Source organism: Neopelma chrysocephalum, unplaced genomic scaffold, assembly GCF_003984885.1.
Source record: "Neopelma chrysocephalum unplaced genomic scaffold, ASM398488v2 Primary Assembly neopelma1_22b, whole genome shotgun sequence".
Lineage (NCBI taxonomy): Eukaryota > Metazoa > Chordata > Aves > Passeriformes > Pipridae > Neopelma > Neopelma chrysocephalum.
Window position 1 is genome coordinate 7,655,281 of NW_020897690.1, and position 20,716 is coordinate 7,675,996.

Genomic DNA, 20,716 nt, shown 5'->3' on the forward strand with positions numbered 1-20,716 from the left:
AATTTTACCCAGACTTGCCCCTGTCCCCTCCTCTGATGGCTGTTTGGTTGAGAGTTAGAACTGGTGCCCCAGACACAGGCAATGAGCCAGCCCAAAGCAGGCAAAAGTGCCTAATTTCAGCCCGAGCATAACTTCAGCATGGCAGAATTGCAACAAACGAAGACGTTGCAGAGTTTTGAGATTTGTCTAAGAGTGCAATGTTTGCAAAACCCCTGCCCCTCCCGGGAGCAGACTGTACTCTGCCATGGTGATGACGATGATGTCTGCGTGGAGCCTGTTCTGCACCTTGTGCTTCTGCGTAGGTGTGGGAGAAAGGTGAACATATGCTTTTGAAGAAGCTGTCGTATCCATGTTTCCTTCTGAAGGTGCCGTATGTGGCTCTCTGAGTCACCAGGACGTAGTTTACCCTATGATAGGAGTAGCTCTTGACAGCGCTGGTGGTGCAGTAGGCTCTAAGGTCAATGTAGAGGTTGATGTGCTTTTGGATCTGAGATTCATATTCTACGCCATCCCTTCAGCTAGCAGTGGTGACAAGCCTAGTCTTCCTACAGTTGGGCTGCAGGGGCTTGGGGTCATTCCTCTTTGCGGTCTTTTTCTTACAGACATCTTCCCACTTTGTTCTGCAGCCTGGTGGAAGCCCTTTTTTAGGTATGTACAATATTTTCTCAACAGGGTGGCATCTGAAACTGGCCAGTTATGACTTTGGCTCTGATGCCATTCCCATGTTCAAATCTTAAAGCTGTTTGCCATGTCTCATGGCAGTGTGTCGGCAGACAACCAATTCACCTCAGCTTCTGAAAGCACACCGTGTCCCAGGCAGACGTTCTCTTTTTTTGTCATCAGCTCTTGGCTAATATAAACAGTATTCACTTCCCAAATGGCACAGATATGCAAATGAACTTTTCATAGGATAATGGCCATATGAAGCTTAGCTAGCAGGCATTCACGACATGTGGAGGCATGTTGGTGCCAGATGCTTGCAGGGTTTTGGCTGTGCTATTCTCTTTTCCAGTAGGATAGTCAGTACCAGGCTATTTTGGGAGATCCACTGCAGGCCCAGATCAATGATTGGTGCTTCTTTAACAGCTTTAGGCAAAAGCACTCTCCAGGTTGCCACAGGATTAGCTGGCCCCTACACAGTGTCGTTCTGCTTCCTAAAGCCCTTGGCTTGTGTAGCTGTTGTGGAGTCCTTTACAAATACCAAACCAATGTCATGTTGCAACATCTCTGAGATGTGACAGTTTTTCATGACACAAACAGAGTGGTTCATCATTCTTAGTGAAACCTTCTGGGGAATCATGTTGTGATGGGATGAAAAGTAACAAAATCATCAGATTCTTCTGTCTTTTCCAACTGGGGTAAAAACTTGTACCACTGTATACAGTCATCAATAAGATGTAAAAGCCACTCATACCAGTATACATGGAACTGCATAATTTTTGCTTCTTTGTTTGTCAGGTTAAAATAGTGCGTGATGTATTGAGGTCTGTTGCTTTGTCAGATAGAGGAGAACATCAATCTGCTTGCCCTTTTTCTTCTTTGAAGATTAAAGCTCACCTAAAATAGCTGAATTCAGTTCACAGCTTGGCCAGCAGCAGCAGTAAAATTGAGAGGGGTCAGGGGCTGGTGACCAAGTCAAACTCATAGCCTTTGCTTTCATTCATGTCAGTTCAGAAAATGACAAGCTCGCACCCTAACCATGGAAACCCAGCGCTTCCACTGCAGGGCAGCAGCCATGACAGAACGAGATAGCTCATTGCTTTGGGAGACCAGAAGCTGGAACTAAACTCAAATGTCCCCTGCACAGATGATCTTCTCCTAATGCCCCGTGTTGTATACTGGGAGGAAGAAAGCAGTAGCAATTGTAATGCACTGTGGTTCATATGGACTTCCTTGGAGTGGAGACACCTCCCAAGACATGTGTGACTTTCAGGAAGTTTGTTTTCAGGAGGACAGGTTCCTTCTGATCCACTGTCTTACTATTTGAGTGGCCACAAATTACTTGACCTGGGTTTCACCTTGGCATTCTGCTCTGAGCAAAATGGAATTACGAGAGGCAGCTGGAGCAGCAGGAGAGCCAAAATGCATTGTCGATGGCACAGTGGTTTTCAGTGTCCAAAGCTATCTGGAGCTTGGGACTCTTCTTCATTCTGCTCACCACAGAGATAACGGTTGCAGGCTAAAGCATCAAAATTTTTTCCTACACAGAGAAGAGATCTGTGCAACATCACTCTCTCACTGGGAAGATACATGTCCTAACCCCTCTGCCCATGGAGCTGGGTACTTTGCCCTTTGTATGTGTGATTGTTAGGGGCAAAGAAGAGCCCTGAGTGGCGTCTCCTCTCCCTGATCCCCCTGCGTGTCCTACTGTTGGGCAGCCAGCCTGCTATGCTTGTCCCATGGTGGGGTTCTTCACAAGCGCTCGGCTAATGCCAGCATTTTGTGATTACTGTTACTCATTTGTGCCTCACAGTGTTGCTTTTTACTAGATCATGTTTGCTCCATAGACGTCTATTTTAAATAAGCCAGAGTTGATGATAAGTAGACAGAACATTTGAAGGGCCTTTACTTGCATTTCTGACAATGCGTGCAATTATTCTAGCACCAGCATGACTGTTTTGTTTGCCAAATGCTGATCTGATTTATCGCTATAGCAGCTTGAAAAGTGGTATAGCTAATGACAGTCAGCTCCAACATCTTTTCCTGATTGCCTATTATTGTCCTGAACCAGTTTAATTTTCTATTTTCTTTGTTAAAAATGTAGAAGGGGAACAAGAGGTTGTTTTAGTCCTCAATATTGGACTATTGAGAATAGCCAGAATTTAATCTACCATCAGGAAGGCAGAGCTACAGCCTTGCTTTTTGGTAGTGACTCACTGCATAAATTAAGCAGGATGGTCCCCAAGGCTTATACTTCTCATGCACTCTGCATCATGTTAGAAACATTAAAATATTAACGAACTTTGGTCCCAGGGCAGCTCAATGCTCACTCAGCTCTGTTTTCAAGCTAGAATGCACTCCTTCTTTGGAGTCTATAGTAAACTTCAGAAAACTTATCCTGAAAGCCAGATCATCATTCAGCAGCACCTAAACTCCCTTCAATTATTCAAAAGCCACTCTGAGAGACTCTTCGGAGTCATGTTACAGATGTTTGTTGATATTATTATATATTTCATTAAATGGCACATCTCTCTGGCCCTCACTGTTCTTGTGAATGAGATCATTACCATTTCTACACAACAATCTCACCTGCTCATTCTCCCTAACACCTTGAAACTATCAATGTTCTTCTTATGTTTATGTCACAAGGGTGAGACCTTAAAAATCTTAAAGTTGTTACTAAGTAGCTAGTGCTCCTAACACAAGAAAACCACGGAGATCAAGTTTCAAGAAGCAAAAGAGAGGAGGCAGTTGAAGGAATATACCTTTTTCTTTACCTGAATATTTCAAGAGGAGCATTAGGTACTGGCCAGCTATCAAAATCTTGCTTTTTTCTCTCATGCACTTCTCCCTTACAGCCCTTCTTCCAGGGACCTCAGTGGTGGCTGCAGCGAAGAAGCTCCTGTGTGAGGAAGACAAAATTAAATCACTGACAGCTCTGCCTCCTCCACCGAGCTGCCAATTCAGTGTTGATGATGTTTTCTTCACAGGCTCCTGCAGCTTTGTTGTGTAAGGCTATCATCCCAACCAGATCTAGAGGGCCAAGGGAAAACTGGATGCTTGCAATAGCAGCAGTCTTAGCATTCCTATTACCTGACAGGTGGGTAGTGAAAAGATAGAAAGTAAAGGGGGGGGTACTGGCCTGTGTTCCATTATTTTTTTTTAATTTTCCCCTTCTCTTCCCTCCACTCGAGGCTGATTGAGCTTTGCCTAAAGAAGTTCAGAGTATTTCCAAAACTTACTTTGTTTTGAAAAGGTCTTCTGAAAATTTTCTGCGAGTTCAGGCCGTGTGAAATCACACATCAGAAAGAGCTCCGGTGCTGCAAAATGACATGCCCGTCATCTCTACATTTCTCTCTGTGAATGTCTTCCAGCATTTCTCCTTTAAACTTCAGCAACGCCCTCACCTAGTTTTAATTGTTACTTCTCTTTGATCTTTGCACAGCAAGTATTTTTCAGTCGGCTTCACCAAAAGAAGCTGAAGTATCACCTAAGGGTGATGGAGAAGGGGGAATAAATGTACATCTGGGACAGGCACTTTTAGGAGGAAATAGCTCCTGTTGGTGTTTGGGTGTCCTTGAGTGACTAGTAGCTCTGGACTTTTAATCCCTTCTAAGGGATAGCTATTTTCACTCACTGGTGTGAGTTTCCAGATCATGAGACAGACATTAAGAAGCCCTTCTCACTCTGGAGTGACTGAACTGAATGAAAATTAAACAATAATCAAAATAGGGAATTCTGAGTCTTTTATTGTTCTTGGCAATTAGGTTACTAGCAAGTAGCTTTGGTGACCCTGAGATTGAGAGCCACTGAAGCTGGCAAGATAATTGAAAAGGGAAGGAGATGTAGAGGATAATGCATGCAGACCTCTGGTAGGCTGAATTGAATACATATCACAACTTTGCTTTATTTGTCTTTTTTCCATCAGAAATTTTCAGCATGCCACTGAACTTCTGTTCCACAGTTTCCCTCAGACAGTTTCCCTGTTTCTCCATCAGATTTCTACCTCAGTAAAGGGACTAGCTGATTGCAATTTCAAAGCACTTTATAAATTTATTTTCTGAATGATTATAAGATGCTTTACTGAAAACATATGACTTTTCCATGCTGTTTTTCTTAGAAACAGACTGGATTGTATTCACAAAGGACACCTCTAACCTGCGGAGGGGATGAACAAGAATGTTAAAACTGCCTGAATAAACCAAGTAACAATAATTAAAATATAAACCAGACCTTGGCAATTAGGCTAAGGAAAAAGCACCTGAAAGAATAAAATAGCCTTCTTGCTGGTTAAGCAGCTAGTCTCCATTCAATTTCCAGTCATGTGAAAAAGTATATTTTCAAGGCTGGCTTGGTTTTATTAGTAACTAAAATCTAATCACAAAAACACAGGTGAAAATGTCATGTTTCTGTCTTGAGCAGAATAATGTTAATGGCAGCAGATGTATGAAAACAAAGGGACCTGGCCCAGACTGGCAGCAACCCTTGCTACATACACATCATAATTTGCTGACAAGGGTCCTTGACATGGGGGATAACTCCAGAAAGGGGCAGGTGTACGTGCCTGATGGATGAGTGGCACATAGAGCATGGCAGACATTTAAATGCAGCACCAGGTTGATCAAGAAAGGGATAAGGCTGTGATGCAGAACATGCGTAAGGGAGGCTGTGGTTCAGGTGCTCAGCAGCCTGACTGCAAGGATGCCAATTGCCACCTGACCATGTTTGGCCAGCAGCCTGCCTGCCCACCTGCCACCAACCTGCCTACCTAGGTGAAGAAAACCTGAGGATGACTCAGGTACCGAGCTGCAACCAGCAGGTCTGAGGATGCCTGGCTGTGGGGAGAGACAGACCACACAGGAAAGAGAACAGACGTAGAGGCAACAAAACCTGATGTGTGACTGAAACGTCTTCCCCAGGCTCAGCTCTTCACAGAGCTGTTCCTACAGGGCCTCTCTCTCTAGTGAGGAGTAGTTGCCTCTACTCCCCAGAGGATCGCAAGGTCTGTGGGCTGAGTGCACCTGCTGTGGAAATTCAGCTGTAATTATCCTGCAGTTCTGCACAGAGTTGGATTACCTGACTGCAGGGTGACTGTGGAGGTGTTGCTCTCCTGGGAAGACTCTGGGGGCTGCAGTGGGCTTTGAAAGAGGAGAGGTCTTGTTTATCTATTGAGTAAAGCTACCAGAGGGCAGGTAAAAAGCTGTATGTTCATTAGGAGCACAGGATGTTCTTGCTGAATGGTTTTCTGTGCCTAAGCATTGACTAGAAAGTCACTCGTGCATCTGAGAAACCCAATAGAAACTGTGAAATGAGATTTTGAAAAAATATTACAGCAATGAATTTGGACAATTCAGTGATTTTGCGAGTGGCAGGAGTGGACAGAAGGAATACATCTTGACATTGTTATCTTATTTGTTCTAGAATTAGGATAGTTGTTAAAGCCCCTTCCTAATACAGAGGGACAAACTGCAAAGATAACAGAAGTAGGTATGGGCGTGCATTGCCAAATTATTTGAAAACCAATACAGTGTACCTTTCTAAAGCATCTTTTATGCAAACAGTGGCCCAAACTGTTTTAAAAAATAAATCAATGTAACTGCAAAATTAAGCAAAAAAGAAAATTTACTGCTAGGAGAGTGTCTTATTTTTGGTTGAAGGTTGGTGCACCCTGACTGCCGCTGCTGCTGTGTTTTAGCTGTCCCTCAAAACCAACCAATGGATGATGAAACAGCATACATGTCAGTCTCTTCTCCCAGATAAAAAGCAACAGGACAGGTGTAAATGGCCTCAAGTTGCACCAGGAGAAGTTTAGAATGGATATTAGGAAGAATTTCTTCACTGAAGGGATTGTCAAGCATTGGAACAAGCTGCCCAGGGAAGCAGTGGAGTCACCATTTCTGGAGGTATTTGAGAGATGTATAGATGTGGCACTTAGGGACACTTAGAGCTTAGTGGTGGACTTGGTAGTGCTGGGTTAATGGTTGGCCTCAATGACCTTAGAGGTCTTTTCCAACCTTAATTATTTGATGGTTCTATGAATAAGCATTTCTGGAAACACTGTTAACTGACTAAGGAAAGAAGCTGAATATTGAGGTCATGAAACAGCTGATGCTCTTGTAGGAAAGTACAAAAAAGTGTTTCCATTTTAACGATGGAGCAAGTACCTAGATTTTATTTGACTTAAACAGATGCACTGGGTGGGTACTTGTAAGTCCTAGTAGATAATGTTAGGCATGAAGCTGAAGTCCCGAGTGTGCAGGGTGAAAATCATCAGCTGCTTTTCCACAGTGCTCAGAAAAGTTCTTTGCTTCTTCCTTTGTGTTTAGAGAGAGGAGAAACAGCCCGGGATCCCAATCTGGGAGAAAAGGGTAAGGAAAGGGAAATAAACCTGTGTCTTGTTGGGACAGCTGCTGACAAGAGAGAGAAGCCACAGGAGCAGTCGTGCACCAGGCACTCTGAGCAAGGGGGGAAGGTCTGATGGAGGTAGAGGCTAATAACTGGTGGGGAACTGGCTGTGATCTTCTCTACAACTCTCCACTTGTGGTGGGACCAGAGCTGGCAGAAATCAGCTCAAAGTGAGGACTTAAAGCACCCAGATCTGACCACAGCAGGCTGATGTAAAGCTGACCACAGACTCCCTGTCTGTAGCGGAAGCAGTGTTGAGGGATCAGGTCTAGGAAAAGTAACTGCAGCCATTGCTTTTCAAAATAAGGGTTTCCTGACAAAATTTTGTTCTATGTAATTTAAATCCTGTACCCAAGTAACCCTCATGGTTATTGTGGATATACAGACTTTAACCATCAGCTGATCTTGGGGACACCAGTAATGTCTCTACGCTTTGCTACATGTACGGCTGCCCAAGCACATGGCTAAGCAGAAGTGATGGATGCTATGTGGAACTGCTGTGCTATTAGAAATTCCTCCCTCCTAAGCAGTGCTTCCTGGCAATGAAATTGTCTTATTCTCTGACAACAAAATCGATCAGCAGGCTCCTCTCAGATCTCATCACCACCTTCACCACCTTGCTGCTTACATTACATAAACCAATTTTTAATATTCTTATTTCTTTATTCTGTTTCACTGTGTTATATGTAACAATTATGGTTAGTATTAAAAATAAAGAAGTAAAGAAGTAAGATGCTTTTACAGACCATCTAGACAGCTACAGAATTACCTATGACCTCACTTCTCCTCCAATCAGCTATGCCACAGTAAAAGTCCTTGATAATCAGTGTGAAATTGCATCAGGATTATCATCCAGGTGGCAAACCTATACCCATTTAGGCAGGAACAAGTGTTTCCCTCAAAGATTATAGAAACGCAGATTAGAATCCTGTATCTGAATCACTTTACACCAAATTAATTGTTTTGCTTTTCTTTAAAAATACGTGAACAGACAAAGTACACGGGGAATTTTGCTTCCATAATCTGTAGTTAGGGATTAGAGCTGGGGATGGCTGTACCTTTGCTGGGAGTGACTGAGAAACATAGTGGTTAAATTTTATTTGGGTCACTTGTAACATTTAATTTTCACAGCCAGTTTGGTTGGCAGAATATTTGATTATATTTTTTTTTTGCATAATGAAGCAATGAAAATCCACAGCAGTCCTCCTTGATAAAAGACAGTGAGATTATACATATTTTAAAAGTCTTCATGGGCTTTCCTGTAAGCATGAGGCTCGGGAAGAGAGGCTTTTTCTCCTGTCAAAGCCAATGGAGCAGAGCTAGGTCTTTTCAAAACTGTAACAGCCCTCTAAGGAAGGAGAGAGATGTAAGCTGCAGTGACGTGAGGGAGGCGGACATCTCACCCCCACCCACCCCCAATTGCAAGTGTGTAAAGGCATGTGAGAGCTAGTCCTCTGAAACAGAGAGCTGGCAGGATCCACCTCTTCTGCTGGTGCAACAAGAATGGATTTACATCTCATTTATGCGATCCTCCAGGGCAGGAATCAGAGCCAAACACAGACATCTTGGCAAGGGAGAGGAAATCCACGTATTTTATGTGACAGCTAAGGTTTACTTTTTGGTAAAGAGGACTTAACTACACTGTACCACCAGCCCATGTCACGCTTGGTCCAGGCTGAGCAGCATCAGGGGAATGCAGGACCAATGCTGGTATGCCTTGGTGACTGGGGTCAGCTGCCAGCAGCAGCTGAAAGCCTCTTGCTTGACTCTCTGAGCCTTTGGGGTGGGGAAGCAGAAAGCAAGCAGGTTGTATAAATTCTCAGCAAAATGAGTGTACTAAATTTGCAGCACTTCTTCCTTCTGAGTGTGGGCATTAAAAAATACATTTTCAGTAGGCAGGGAGTGGGCGTGTGAGAGAGCAAAGTGTTTGCACTCCTTTCCCACCATCTCAAAAAGGGTGGACGTTTCAGGGGAAAGGATCCTGACAGCAGAGTTCATCTTTGATTAGCGCATCATAAAGAAGTCACGCAGAGTTGCCCAGTCTTAAGTGACTGCAGAAGAGATTGTGGAAGGAATAGACAAAATGAGTATTATCAGATCACCAGGACTGGAAGACATTCACTCAAGTCTCCTAAAGGAGAATGTAAGGATGAAAGAGCTGATCTGCATGCAGCAGCTTACAAACTCCTGTCTAAAACCAGTTTGATGTTATAAGACTGTTAAAAGCATAACGGCAGTTTTAAAAAAAAGTTTCCAGGGAAGAGAGGAGAAAATGTAGGCTGGTAATTTTGACACTTCCGTGGGAAAACTAATAGGAACTATAAAAGTAAGAGAATTAGTGGACAGGCAGTGAAAATGACAAACAGAAATGTTAGCGTGACTTTGTGCCTGAGTTCTGTCTCATAAATGTGTATCAGAGTGGTGGGTAAGGCTGGACTGCTCAGTATAATCCTCCTGAAGTCCCTAAAGATCTGTGAGGACCTGGATTGCCTGGAAGCAAGGGTAACTTCACCTCTGGTTGCCTAGAACAGTTGGTAAGAGATGGAGGGGCTGATGTGAGGATGCAGCTAGTAATGGAGAAGAGACAGTGCAGAGGTGCAAGTGGTAGGGTGTAGGGAGGAAAGCGTAGCAGAGTTGGGACAGGCACTGAGCAGGAATTATCCAGGCAACATGACAGGGAAGGAGACTGGGGAAGGGAAAAATGGATGTGGGGAGGCACCTGTATACTGGCTTTTTTCTCTCTGTTTAAGAGAAGCTGAAAATGCAGGGGGACAGTAGGAGTGGCACTGATGGAGGTAGCCAGCAGAATCTGCTTGGGGCCATGGGCAGGTGTTGCTCTACATGACATGGTCCCTTGCAGAGACTCAAAAAAGTACCTTTGACACAGCAGAGGCCTTGACTCGATGTGATCTCTGGAGGTAGGATGGTGGTTTCCAGTGGAAAGATGAGGGGCAATGGGCAGAAACTGAAATATTGAAAATTCCACTTATATGTCAGGAGGATCTTCTTTATGGTGAGGGTGGTCAAATATAGGCACAAGAGGACCCAGGGAAATTGTGGAATCTCTCTTCTTGGAGATATTCACAAGCAATCTGCATCTCCTCCTGGGTGAGTGGCTCTAGATGGCCCTGCTTGAGCAGGAAGGTTGGAGTAGATGACTTCCAGAGGTCGCTTCCCACTTTGACTGTTTTATGAAGAGGAGGATGAGGCTACTGTTTGCTTGTGAAGGAGTAATGGGAAGAGGATAGCAATGGCACTGGGTTTTAGGATTGATTCAGCTTTTCCATACCGATATGTTGTCCCTCCTGTTCTCTCTTTCTGATAGCTTAAAACTCATTTATAAAATGCCACTTCTGCATTCAGCTTTCTCTCGAGCCCCCAGAAAGTACATTTTAAATTCCAAATATCTAAGTGTAAACCTTTTGGTGAAGACCTCTTGGAACAGAGCCAGCCCTGTTTCTGCCAACCAGTACCCAATATGAGAGCTTTAGTCTTTCTAGAAGCCATTACTTACCTTGTTTCTCCAAATGCACTGGTTTTCCTTGTGTGAATGAGCCCATCAGTAAAATTATGATTAACCCATGTTCTGCATTACATATTGACCTTGAGTTCACTTCTTGTTGTTGCAAATTGAAGTACTCCAGAAAGCAGTTAAAGTTCTCAAATATCTTAAAGGCCAACTTCCTCTTGAGTCCTTTGGCAGCAGCTACAATTGCCTGAAGCATTAAAACTGGCAGCTTAGCTGAAGGAAGGTGAGACACATGGTATTTTGAACAGAAGAGACCGAGACCTTGAAAATGGCTTTTGTCCTTGTTCTCCAGGGTCTATACTTGTGCATCTGGAGGTTTTGCTGCAAAATTTCCTGGGTGAGAGGAGTGGGATGGGTCAGGAGAAGCCAATGGGAGAGACTTAGTGGGGTTAATGAATGGGTGGTAGTGGCTGGTATTAGGATATGTGTAGTTGTTTTCTTTTAATGTATTTTACCTCTGAGCCCAAAGGCTATACCTATTTTTATGTGTAGTTTAAAAACAGATATCTTTGTCAATGAACCATTTAGCTAGAAACTCTCTTAACTCTGTAAAGACACCATGTGGTGACTTGTTATGAGCCTAAGCAGAGTTGATAAGAGTTAGGTAGGACTGCCAACATCTTCGTATAAAGATAACTTATTTTCCTAAATTAGAGACCTAGTTAGAGATGGCACGTCCTCCCTTTCTTGAGTGGAAGACCTCCTGCCTTAGGTTTTCAGAAATTCAGTGATTTTAGACACCTCTGTTTTGCATGTCTGATTACAGACTACTTTGAGGGCCAAGTGGTTTTGAAAATGGAAATCCCTTAAATACTTTGATCAGTCAACCCCTTCAACAGCTTTTCTCATAGCTATTAGCTTTTGTCTTGTACTGAGTAAGTCACTTGCTCCAGGAATGTGCTCTGTCCTTGTTGCTAATTCTGTTGACTGGGGAATAGTCTACTTCTTACCTCAGGTTTCAAAACTACCCTAAATAAAGATGACCTCTGTGATATTGCAAAAACTAGCCTGCTACTCCAGAATGCTATTTTTCTAAAGGCTCAAGCAACCTGCTGTGTACAGTCATCAGTGAAATAGCAGAGACACGACCAAATGAAACTGTTAGCAGCTCTAAGACCTGGTTACCTGTCCTTCTGCCATTGCTGCGTCTTGCTCTGAGGATGTCTAGTGCTGCCAAAGCTGCCTCATGCATGTGTGCTCCAGCAGCATTGTAATTATGGGGAGAAAGTGTGGGCTGTGAAGACATCACCTGAGCATCTCCTGCTAGCTAACACTTCTTGGTTTGATGGTGGGTTTGGTTGAGGGGGGAAATGTTATGGAAAACAAAGAGTACAAGGCACTAATTCATCTCTGAGTCCCTTTCCCACTTGGTGTTTCTTCTTCATTAGTTTCACGGGCCATTTCTCATCCTCAACAGAGTAACTGGAACCATTGCACTCTTCACCAGCAGATGCTAAAGGAATTAAAACATATATGCTGTTATACCCATTGCGGTAAGAGTTCTTTTAAAACACAACAGGAGAAGACATCTGGGCTCACATGTACCACAGCAAACATGAATGGATGTCTAAGGAAAAACTATTCCAGTAATTCATTCAGCTTTTACTAAGCAGTCAGACTGTTTTGTGAGGTCTGCCATCATATAGAGACCTCCCATCTGGCTTATCCTTTTGGTGTAGACTTCTGCTCTGTTCTCTGGATTTGGTCGCTCTAAGTATCAATAGTGACAGAAACTAAAACTGGTATTTTCATGTAATTTAGAAACCTTCCAGCTGTCTGACAGATTGTTACAGAGGTGAGGATATGTTATAGACCGATAAATACACAGTACTCTGTAATAACAACAGAAAACCTGTGTCGATTTTCTTCTCCCATTTGGCAAGACTCCAAGCATCTGCTGTCTAAGATTATCAACTTTTTGTAGCAAATTGGTACAGTGAAACAGAATAGGTCCAATTCCTTTAGTAACTGGAATAAAAACTCCAAAAAATTGCTACCAGACAACAGAAGATAAAGTACTATGAAGTCAGTTTTATGTTCCTTGTAACACTTCTCTGGTAATAATACAAACATCACATTAGATTTTATTTAAAAAACAACAAAACCCAACCCTATTAATTTTTCCTTCTTTAATGTAAGTGAAAATTGGTACGGGCAGGGAACAGGTTATCCATCTTGCATTTTGGGATATGTTTGTTTGCTGGTTTATTCACACGCACTAGAGAAATTTGTTGTATCTGGTGCTGAGGATGGAAAGCGCTTGAGCTTCAAGGAAGGAAGGTTTAAAACTCTTTGGGCAGACCTAGACATAGTCGTCATCTAATCACCAGGCCTCTGGTCCTGAGGCAAGATACCTCTGCTTACTGCTGTCTCTCCAAATTTTCCTGTTGTTAGGAAGTAGGTAGGGATCTGTGCCCCACAAGTGAGGAGGAGGTCTGCTTTCCAGCCATCAGCATGGCAGGCAGAGGCAGCAAAGAGGCGAGGGGCTCCCGGTGGTACACTGCTCTCTGGGTGTTACAGCAAGTTCTTGAACTCATTGAAATGATTTGCCAGAAGACTTCATCAGAGAAAGGAAAACGAATCAGGCCAGAAGCTGGCTAGTGGGGCAGAGGTGAAAAATTGGCAGAGAAACATAAATGATGCAATTCCTTCATATGGCAGCAGCTAAGTGGTTAAAAATAAAGAGTACCAAACCCATATCTGGTTCCTTAAGCCATGCCTTTTCGAGACTGTAGCTGAGGCCAATGGTTTAGGTGAACACCAGGCTTCAGAAAGCAGATAGTAGCAACAGATATAAGTGTATCTGGATGTTGCTGTCTCAGGCGACAGACAGCTGCTGTCTGACCTTGAGGTAGCAGCAAGATGTTCTGTCAACCCTTCCTTGAGGAAATGATGTGGGAGGCTGTTTGCACCCTTCAGCTGCAAGCTGGTGAGGAAACTGTTAGGAGCTGCCATATCAGGCAGGCAGACAGAGGTGAGGCTGCTGCAGCCCCATGTCCCCTGCTGCAGCCAGCAGCCAGGCTGAGCAGGAAGGCCCCACAGGCACACAGGGACATTGTAAGGACTTAAAGAGCACAGTTGCCTGTCTTAAACACTGTTAAGTCCACAGAAAGAATTTGCTGTGAGGTAAGCACAGAATGGAGTGACAGGATAGTGCTAAGTCCAGGCCCAGCAGAGACAAGTGTGGTTAGCACATCCTAGGTAAGGCATTCAGACAAAAATCCACACTGTGGTAAACTATGTAAAGAAGCAACAGCTTGTACATATATCACTGGTCATATAAAGATCACCCCAAGATATGGGACAGATGGCATCTAGAACCACCAACGATCCCTGAAGTCCCCCCAAATATGCCTCCATGGATAAACCCCCACAGTGAGACATTGAGATAAGATGGTACTGTTGTCTGGGTGTTATATCAGACCTAGGGGGAGGTAAACAAAGCTGTGGGAGAAGAATATATCACTGATAATGGATATGAAGAATGCAGAATTTACACACCACAGAGAAAGCCAACTCAGCAACTTTGCTGAAATCAGCTCCGACTGGGTAAAAGGTAATTCTGGCACAGGGAGATTGTGGCCACTGACTCATGGCCCACCCAAGAAACCCACTGACTCAAAAGGAAAGAAAGCGTCAGCATGCAGATTAATTAGCATTAGAGAACTGTTTAGCCAATGAGCATTAATTCCTTTGTTTGCTAAAATGTATAAATAGTGAAAACTCTTGAATGATCTTGAGACTCCCACCACTGAGAATCCCAGGGTGAAGAAGGAGCGATGGGATGCCGCTGGATCTATGGGTGACGGCTATCTTCCACTTGATCTCTCTCTCTCTCCTGCACCTCTTTTCTGTTTCTTTCTATCTCTTTCCTTCACATTCATTGTTAAATAAAAGCCTTATTATTGACTTTGGTGTATGGTCTCGTTTACACCTTAGTTTGGGCAGAGGCATATCTCAATAATCAGACCGTAACAGGCATGTGCAAACACAACTGGCTGCACACATCAGCATGGGCAGAAAACACAGCACTTGCAAAAACACAGAGTGTACCAGTGGCCTCATCCTATTTCCTCTTCTGGCTGATCAGGATGAAAGTGCTTTAGTGGAAAAAACCCATAAATATGTGTATATATATACATATATATATACACATCCATACATATACATATGCACATATACAACATGAACCTCTAGAGTAGCTGGACTTTGACACTCAGTGTCCCTGGACACTGAGGTCTGCCCGGTTGCTGACACCTGGACATCCAAGCCCCCAAGACTCTCACCCCCACTCCAGTTGCTATGACACACAGAGGCACACTGTAGGTTTCTTCAGCCACCGGCCTTAGACCCTCAGCCTACCCAGCAGATGGCCCCTGGATCCTCTCTGCTCTCCAATGCCTCAGGCACACAATATGCAAAGGTTTGTCTGAGCCAACCTCCAGATACCAAAATCTCTCCAACAGCTGGTTTTGGGTTCCTGGTCCCTCCAGCAGCCAGCTCTCAGACCCTCTGGTCTCTGCTTCCCAGCCCATAGTTCTGGATGCTGCAATATCTGGCTCCCAGGACTCTCACCCTGCTCACTGGCTAGCGTGGCTCCATGTTTGCTAGTGATTACACAGCACTATGCACACCCATGCATGCCTCCACGTGTGCCAGTTTCTCCAGTTGCTGGCACCACAGAAAAAGGGGCTCTGTTACTCATGGTCCCCTAGCCTGAACACTGATACTTGGACCTCTATGCCCACAGAGCAGAGAGCCCCTCACTCAGGAAAATAGAAATGGGGTTTAATGAGAAGACAGGACAGGCTATTGCAGTCAGGCACATGGCATGGCCACAGAAATGTGCTGAGCAATGTTTACACACCATCAGTCAGTTTTTTCCCATTTCTTGTCTTTTTTGCCATGCTTATTGCTCTGAAACCACATTAATCCCTCACTGTCCCTCCCTTACAACCTGTAGTAAGTCTCACAAAATCCTCAAGTGTTCTTCCCATGCATTCCTCAGTGAATCCCACATCCCTTAAGGCAGTAACACCCTATCAGTCTGTAAGGCCATCCAGAGGGGATTTCCCACAAAAACTCATCTGGATGATGGGTTTCTCACCAGGACAGTGGACTGAGCATCCTCCTGTGATGCGCCTAACAATAGCCAGGTCAAGGTGCTCCTCTCTGTCTGATTAGGATATTAGGCTTTGGTTGCTTGTCATCACTCCTCCACGCTCCTTTGTGTTGGTGGAGATGTGTTTTGATAGCAAAAAAATTAAATCTAGATAAGAGAACTTCTTGTAGGAAGGCTGCACATCCACAGCTGTCCTTGCAGTTAATGGGAGGTGAAGCTAACTAAAATTGCTTAGGGCTATTGCCAGCAAAATTATATGGAAGCACTGTATTCATTATTTAGTAAGCTTTGCACTCTAAACTTTACCACATAACCTCACTGCTATAAATCATATTAAATTCAAAGAGCAGTTAAAAGTGCTTGGGTTTTGCCATATGCTCATTTCTCATTTGTTTAATTCTTGACTCATGAAGCTATTTTTGTTTCACACTCCTAAATTAAAACTGGATTGGCCCAAGGGTGTCAATTTAAAGCTAATGATTAAAAAACCCCAACAAAAACAAAGTAAGGAAAATGTACAGAGGCGGGGCAATGAAAGCTAATGATGAAGTTATAAATCCTGGTATGCTGCATAGTAGCAATACAGGAAATTGTAGCCACTTACTGCCATTGTTCACCCCACATTTCTGCTTCACCAAAACAGCAATAATTTATAAAAAAATGTATGAGCCCGGAACATCCTCTCAAAAATTTGTTATGTGATAAATCAAAATAGTATTTATGCAAAATGTCTTATCAGCTCAAAAATACAGGTGATTGAAACCTTAAACTTGCTGGATGCCTAATGAAAACTGAACACAGCAGAGAGGGGGCAGTCTAGGAGGTTCCTGGAGAGTGTGAAAGATAACTTCCTGATACAGCTGGTGAGCCTGGGGCGGTGCCCCACTAGATCTGCTGTTTACAAACAGAGAAGGGCTGGTGGAAGGTTTGGTGGTTGGAGGCCATCTTGGGCACAGCAACCACAAAATGACAGTTTTTGATTCTTGGTGAATTAAGGAAGGGCGTCAAGAAAACCTCTGCCTTTGACTTCTAGAGAGCAGACTTTGGGTTGCTCAGGACACTGGTTCAGAGAGTCCCTTGGGAAACAGTCCTTAATAACAAAGGGATCCAGGAAGGCTGGACATACTTTTGGAAGGAAATCTTAAAGGTGCAGGAGCATGCCATCCCTCTGTGCAGAAAGGTAAGCTGGTGGGGAAGAAGGCAAGCCTGCTTGAACAATGTGCTTTTGCTGGAACTCAGGAAAACCCCCAAAATTTATGACCTATGGAAGAAGGAGCACGTAACTGAGGAAGAGTACAAGGATGTCATAAGGTCATATAGAGAGAAAATTAGAAAGGTGAAAGCTCAGCTAGAACTCAATCTGAACACTGCAGTGGAAGATAATAAAAGGGGTTTTATAAATACATTAACAATAAATAGAAGGCCAAGGAAAATCTCCATCCTTTATTGGACACAGGGAGGAACATTGTTGCCAAGGATGGGGAAAAAGCTGAGGTACTTAATACCTTCTTTGCCTCAGTCTTTAACAGAAAGACTGGTTATCCTCGGGGCAACCAGTCCCTGGTTTAGTAGATGGGAATAGGGAGCAGAATAGACTCACTGCAACCCATGAGGAAGTAGTTAGTGACCTGCTGACCTGCTGAGCCAATTAGACACACATAACTCTATGGGACCATATGAGATTCATCCGAGGGTGCTGAAGAAGCTGCCAGAATTGCTTGCCAAGCCTTTCTGCATAATTTATAATCAGTCCTGGTTAAATGGGGGGGTCCCAGACAATTGGAAGTTAGTGAATGTCACATCCATCTGCAAGGGTTGGAAGCAGGATCCGAGGAAGTACAGGTCTGTCAGCCTGATCTCAGTGCTGGGATAGGTTGTGGAACAGATCATCTTGAGTGTGATCACATGGCATGTACAGGAAGACCACAGGATCAGGTCTAGCCAGCATGGGTTTAGGAAAGGCAGTTCCTGCTTGACCAACCTGATCTCCTTTTATCACCAAGTGACCTGTCTGGTGGATGAGGGAAAGGCTGTGGGTGTAGTCTACCTGGACTTCAGTAAAACCTTCATTACTCACCATACTTCTGGAAAAGCTGGCAGCCCATGGCTTGGACAGGTACACTCCCCACTGGGTAAAGAGTTGGCTGGGTGGCCAGGTCCAGAGAGTGGCGGTGAATGGTGCCACATCCCCACTAGTGGGGATCTCCAAGGCTCAGTATTGTGGCCAGTCCTGTTTAATAACTTTATCAGTGATCTGGATGAAGAAATCGACTGCATCCTCAGTAAGTGCAGATGACACCAAGGCTGACCTGCTGCAGGGCAGGAAAGCTCTACAGAGGGATCTGGACAGGCTGGAGAAATGGGCCAAGGTCAGTGGTATGAGGTTCAACAAGGTCAAGTGCTGTGTCCTGCACTTGGACCACAACAATGCCATGCAGTGCTACAGGCTGGGGAAAGAGTGGCTGGAGTGTGGCCCAGTGGAAAAGGACCTGGGATTGCAGTCGGACATGAGCTACCAGTGTGCCCAGGTGGCCAAGAAGGCCAATGCCATCCTGGCTTGTATAAAAAATAACATGGCCATCAGGACTCAGGAAGTGATTGTCCTTCTGTACTTGGCACTGGTGAGGCCTCATCTTGAGTACTGTGTCCACTTCTGGGCCTTTCCATTCAGGAAGGACACTGAGGTGCTGGAGTGTGTCCGGAGAAGGGCAATGGAGCTGATGAAGGGTCTAGAGAGTAAGTAATACTCACCAATAAGTGGAGAAGCTGAGGGAGCTGGGGTTGTTTAATCTGGAGAAAAGGAGGCTCAGGGGTGACCTTATTGCTCTCTACAACCACCTGAAAGGAGGTTGTAGGCATGTGGAGATCAGCCTCTTCTCCCAGCAACTTGTGACAGGACAAGAGGAAATGGCCTCAAGCTGCACCAGGGGAGGGTCAGGTTGGACATCAGGAAGAATTTCCTCACTGAAAGGGTGATTAAGCATTGGAGTGGACTGCCCAGGGAGGTGGTGGAGTCATTGGCTCTGGAGGTGTTCAAGAAATGACTTAACGTGGCACTTAGTGCTATGGTTTAGTTGACATGGTGGTGTTCGCTCAAAGGTTGGACTCAATCTTGGAGGTCTTTTCCAACCTTAATGATTCTGTGATTCTATGACTCCATATTAACTTTGGACATAGGACTTCAATATTCCAAATTTGGCGGCAGGAGAGTTTATTTCTGCACTATAAAATAAACATTCTTATATGTATGCAAGTTGTCAATGTCCAGACAACAACTTCTGCTGTAAAGTTTTGGTTGGAAAAAATGTAGAAACTTATTCTATACTGTTTTATAATTTTCTAAAATTCTAATTGATTTTCTCAAACTGCTTTTAATATATGCATCCACACATATGTTTTCCCCCTTCTCCAGACTGTTTTGTTTTGCAGTAAACCCTTACTCTACTTTATGGTTCCATCTGGGAAATCATATGAAATAATCTGGGAAATCATATGATTGAATTGTCTTCTCCCTCTGCAAGTAATGTTTTCTGCCCAGTGACAGGTTTGACCAGCAAAACCACTGCGGGAGGAGGAGGAAGCAAGTGGTGGAAAACTTACTGTTACCTTTTTTTATTACTTTTTTTTTCTAGTATTGTGGGGTTTTTTTGGTTGTTTGTGTTTGATTTTGTTTTCATTTTTGTTTGTTTGCTTTTACAGTTTTTGAGATGTTTTTCAGGTTGATCTGAAAGATGTGATCAAAAATGTTTTCTCCCAAGGAGTAAGAATGGGGAAATCATTCTTCTTCCTTCTTCATGTATTCCCTAGTTCTCTTTTTTTTTAATATTTTGGTTTCCAGATACTTGCTCTTGTCTAGAATGTTGATAGGCAATAATAAGGCAACAGCCTGCTCTCCCTTATAGATAAGATGAGCTTGTTTCAGTAGAGTAAACCTAAGATGAATTTACAGTGGCATAAATACTGGAAATAATGGTGAGTGTTGAGGCAGGAGTTGGAAGGTACTTCTCATGATCAGCCTTTTTTATGGTGATTTCAGGGAACATTAAATAATTCAGCTTATATAACGGCGAGCATACAGACTTGTTCGTCTATGCAAATACCTTGCATCTCACATGAGCTACTGAAGTCCAAGTTCTCTCTTTGGCGCTAATGGTGGAGGATGGGAGAAGAGCAGCAGACACGTTTTTTTTGGCAATTGAATGGCTTCAGATGAAAGGAATTTTACTCTTCCTCTTTTTACCTTAGACCCCATGAAACTTATGTGGACTATCGTGCACACCTTTCCTATGCCCTTCTGCCAACAGCACCATATTTCCTTTAGAAGAAAGTTTTTGCAGTGAGTTGTTGGTCACCCAAATTCTTCACCAGGAGGAGCGCAGTAATGAGAGTGGGTTCCCTTTCTCCAGTCCTGGGAGTGGGCTCCCTTCTGTCAGTCCTGGTTGGCTTAGGGAGGCTATCTTTGTATCTTCCTAAACAATCTGTTTGGACACTTCTTGTTGGTGAGCTAGCTAACAAGAGTAATTATACAACAATCACTATGTTTTCTTAGTCCTTTACCATATATGGTGAAACCTGTCAGCTTCAGGATAAAGAAAAGAACAAGTTAAGCAGCTGATCCCAACTGTTTAGTGATTCTGCAGCCATAGACAAACCCAGCTCAGAGCTGCCCAAAACACTACCCCGTAAGTCCTGACAGCAGTCATCACTCAGTAAATGCAGATAATGTGGCCCTTCACTAGCAATAACAACACTGATCTACTGGCTTACACCTTTGACAGAGGTTTTTTTCTTGGTATTCATGCCATTTCTCCTGCAAAAGAAGGGCTCAGTCTGTAGTCCAGCAAACTATCAGGTGGCCTGAGGCACTTGGCAGTTGTGAGGAGCAGATTTGGCCACCACAGAAACCCGATGAGATGAAATCGAATAGTCATAGAAAAGTAGAAGGGACTTCTTAGGGTTTGAAGCCAGAAACTCTCACCAAGAGGACTGAAGAAAACCAA